Source organism: Bidens hawaiensis, unplaced genomic scaffold, assembly GCF_021521415.1.
Source record: "Bidens hawaiensis isolate Kalapana, Puna unplaced genomic scaffold, B.hawaiensis_p1.1 tig00024821_1, whole genome shotgun sequence".
In the NCBI taxonomy this organism is placed as follows: domain Eukaryota; kingdom Viridiplantae; phylum Streptophyta; class Magnoliopsida; order Asterales; family Asteraceae; genus Bidens; species Bidens hawaiensis.
The window spans coordinates 1-4,787 of NW_027493932.1; the positions used below are offsets into that span (position 1 = coordinate 1).

Here is a 4,787-nt window from a genome sequence, read left to right on the forward strand (position 1 = left end):
TAGGGGTAGGCTACTTTGGGATATCTGAACTGCCAGTCAAAATGACGGATCAACAGTGTTGACATTCGCCATTTGAAATGACGGATGTCAGGGGTTGTCGTCCACCTCACTAGACAATATCTTGCAGGCCCTACATGTTTGTCGAGATCCACCATTTCAAATGACGAATCTCCTAGTTTTCTAATACTTCTTTTCTCTCTCCTATAATCCATCATAACCTACTTGTTTTTCCTATTTTGAAATATTTTTCTTTGAATTTTACAAACTTTGAACGGTCAAAGACTAAAAGAAAGTCTTCTCTTGACCAATCAAATGAACAGACAAGTTAAACAAAGAAGATTTTCTTTTTGTTGTTTGTGTTTTTTCGTTAATAGTATAAACGGATGGTTCACAAGAGTAAATGAACGAACGAAGAGTAAATGAACGAACGAACATAAGTAGACGTGTATGAACAACACAATTTAAGCTAAAGCCAATTAAACTTAAAAGTAATAATGTGAAAAACAATGCGTTAGGCCTGTAAAGTTATTAAAAATAAACTAAATTGTAATCGGCCAAAAAGTTTAAATTGAATATATTAAGGAGCGAACTTAAACTAACCATCATAAATGAGATAAACGAACAAGCATAAAATAAACTAGGACTTGTATATATGAAAACCAAAATAACTTTTCAAGCAAACAAGTTCCAAAACCAGTAACGGAAACTGCTAATCCACCGCCCGGCCTGCCTCATGGCTGCCACAAAAAAGCCATACAATTAACATACTGACAACAAAACCAACAAAATTTTAAGGTCTCGCAGAAAAACTAACCAACAATTATATCTTAGTCCTTAGGAAAAATAGAAATTACAATGCAGAGAGTATAACTAAAAATCACAAATAATAATAGTAAAAAAAAAAAAACTAGAAGTCTACAACATGGAATACCTTGGACGTGGCTTCATGACCAATTTTGAGATTTAATATTTCATCTTTTGTTGTTGGGCTGGATCTCTAACACTATGTTATCTTACATAAATGATCACCTACAGGGATTATGCTGACTAGCTTGCATCGAGACTAATCATCAATATGCAAATCTCTTTATTGGCAATAAGCCGGCTAAAGAGCTTGGTAAAAGTTAGTCCTACAATCAACAACACTAACAGCGTGAGATCAAAAATAATTTTCAGAATGTAATTTAATGCTATACTTTTTAATTACATTATTCGAAGCTAGTCTGAGTAAAAAGAATGTTTTAAAATTCACTAATTTGGTGGTAAAAACTAAAATTAGTGGCATAAAAGCTAAAACTCATTAAAAATGTGTGTCAATACATGACATTTTTCTTGTAGTGCAATTTTTTATTATAACCTTACACCTTAATATAGCAACCAAAACATTATATTAGTTACCGGACGGATGTTTCCGAATCTTCACGGACATTATTTAACGAACGCAGCCTCTTTCAGTGTCGTCTGTTAAGCTTACCGACCGGAACGTTTTTGTTCATGTCTGGTTCGTTATTAAACGGACGAACATCAACAAACTTTTCACCGAACGGACGACCGGATGTCCGGTTCGCTTATAGCCCTAAACAAGTCTGTTTAGTTAACATTGTTTTTTTTTCTTTTTTTTTATTGACCTATTAAAAAGTCTAGCTAGTTTCAAATTTAGGTTGGATAGCACTTCTTAATACTTTTTGTTTAATATCATTTTCTTTCAAGCTTTGTGAACCTTTTATTCAAAATCACTCTCTTCTTAGACTCCTAGTTGAATAAATTTCTAATTTTGTAAATTATATGTATATTTTTCTCCTTCTTTTAACACAACTTTTAAATTTTTTGTGCAATTATATTACTGCTTGTTCTGACTCGAAACATTTTCTGGCCGTTTCCAACACGAACCCATTCAGATCCGGATGCATTTCGACACATACCATTCCGATCCGAACCAAAAACAATCATTTTTAAATTTGACCCGTTTATCCTAACCCATTATGACACGTAAACTGAGTCCGTCCTACACAGCCCATTTGCTAGTCTAAAAAGCATTGTATAATACAATTTATAGATTAAATTGCAGAAGAAGTGTGTGCAAAAAAAGTTATTTAAAGTAATAACATGAAAAAAAGGCAAAAAATAAAAGCATCATTTATTCGTACAAATAACAATATCAAACATGTTTCTCAATCACTAATCACACATTCACACGGGCACTTTATTTTAAATATTCATCTCAATCATCAAATCACACGTACGATTTATTTTCACTCTTCAAATAATAATATGATTTTACTTAGAACTTAAAGATTCATACTCTTTCACCATGGTATTAGCCACACCCTTTATTACCTCCCAAGCACTAATCACATGTCGTTCTTCTGTGAGTGTGCTTCCCACCGCAAACCTCAACATATAAACCCCATCAACCACGGTGTGTGTGAGGTAAACTCGCCCTGTCGAGTTGACTCGCTCGAGTAGCTTTTTGTTTAGCAACTCGGTGTAGCTCGAGTCAAAGCTATTGAACTGCTTTAAGCGAAAACACACCAAGGAAAACCGACGTGGTACAACAACCTCAAACTTCTCATCCGATTTAACAAGGCGTTCAAACGTTATCGCCATTCGGACATCCGACCGAATATGATTTTGTAAATTTTCAACACCGTAGCTACGTAGGATGAACCATAAACGTATAGCCTTGAACCTTCGGCACACCCAGATTTGCCAATCCTTGTAACTTGGAACCACCGAGTCCGACTCACTATGCTTGTTTCTTAAGTACTCAGGATTCATACTCAGTGAGTCAACAATCAAATTAGGGTTTTTCACCCATAAACAACAACACTCCGCGTAACTGAGTAGCCACTTATGCGGACTCAAACTCAGTGAGTCAACTCGCTCAATTCCATCAAGATAATGTCTATACTCCGGACATATACATGCGTTTCCACCATAAGCCGCGTCCACATGAACCCACATATCATACTTATTTGCCACATCAGCAAGGGTGTTAATGGGGTCCACCGCAGTCGTGGAGGTGGTCCCGATTGTAAGACAGAGAAAAAACGGAACCAACCCTTGTTCCACGTCGGCTTCAATGACTTTTTGAAGGGTTTCAGGATCAAGAGAATACTCATTCTTTAAACATGTCGGTACTGACCGAATATTCTTCGGATGAATACCAGCTATCTTGCATACTTTCTTGAACATAGCATGAGTTTGATCTGACCCATACACGACTAACTTTCCAATATGTTCGATTCCAATATTATTAAGTACACGATCACGAGCTGCAACTAGGGTGCACAAAGTCGACTCGCTTGTGGTGGATTGCAAACCCCACCTCCCGAACCCGAAAACATGAAGCTTTTCGGGAGGTTAAGCATAACCGCAAGCCAATCCATCACCACCATCTCGAGCTCGGTGGCAGCGGGTGAACCAACCCAACTGAACGCGACCGCGTTAAAGCCAGTGCACAAAAGTTCACCAATGAATGCGGCCGAGCTCACCGAAACCGAAAAATATGCAAAAAAGTTTGGACTTATCCAATGTGTCATGCCAGGGATCATATCATTTTGGACATCTTTAAGTATCGTGTCGAATGACTCGGGTGTGTCGGGTGGGGTCTGGGGCTAAGAACTGGGTATTTTTCGATATTTTTGTAGTAATCGGCGATGAAATCGACCGCTTTGTGGGCGTTGGTGTGAAATTCTTCGGGGTTGAAGTCTTTGGAATCGGACAGTTGTGGGAATGTGATAAAGTCGGAACCAGGGCTTCCCATTTTGTGGGTTTGAAATGAAGTACTTGGAATTGGCGAATTGGGATGGAGAAGTGGTGATGTATTTATAAATGGAAGGTTACAACATGCTGCTTTATGTAGTAAGTGTATAATCAGTTAGGTGAGTATTGAATGGCGTATTTAGAACTCGTGTTTTTTATGGGCTTTTGATCACTTGGGGCTAATGCTAACTGCAAATCATATTTTTCTGAAGACATTAGTTGCATATAGGAAACTCACATAAATCCCTTGCCCCCCTCATTATCTACAATAAGTTCACTAATATATTATCTCAACTATAAAATACAAGAGATTACATCTACAAATATATTATTCCTAGTACTGCAAATCATAACTAATTTATTTATTGCAGAACTTAAAATTATATTATGTTTTTGTTAAAGTGGCAAATCTTTATTGAAAATTTGTCTTCAAAAAATGTTTTTTTAATGTTATAGAAATTTGATGGTTTATAATAATTTGTGTTAGAAAGAAGCTAAAGACTTTTCTTACACGTGAGATGAACAATTGTTAAAAGGACATCTTAAATATACTAAAAATGTGTCCATGCGATGCAACGGAAAATATAAATTTTGGTAATCACGTAAGAGATTTTTTGGTGTTCATTGTTCCCCGTTTGAAACAGTGGATTAATAATTATTATTTTAAACTCAATATAGTATCAAAGTACAAATGAAACCGAAACCTAACCATTGTTAATGGTTTGTTTTTGTTTGGTTTTAATTTTCAACGATCTGGTTTTCGTTTTCGGTGACAAAACGGCTTGGCACACGACTTAATTTAAAACCATTAAAACCGGACCACACACGCCTAAACGTAAAATGTTATGTTTTAACTGAAAAACAAACTATGACAATATCATACTCAAATTAAAGAGAATTAAATGCTTATTTTTATGGTGCAATTTAAAAAAAAGTAATAACACCATTTAAAAATCGCAAGTGAATTTGGGTTAAAAGTGAAATTATAAAAATAGATAGTTAAAAAATGGGAGATCAAAGTT

At 35.7% G+C, this 4,787-nt stretch overlaps 1 pseudogene; it reads right to left on the reverse strand.

The window, feature by feature from the left end:
• Nucleotides 1–2,212: 2,212 nt before the first annotated feature.
• Nucleotides 2,213–3,766, reverse strand: LOC143570087 (tryptophan decarboxylase TDC2-like; annotated as a pseudogene).
• Nucleotides 3,767–4,787: the final 1,021 nt, after the last annotated feature.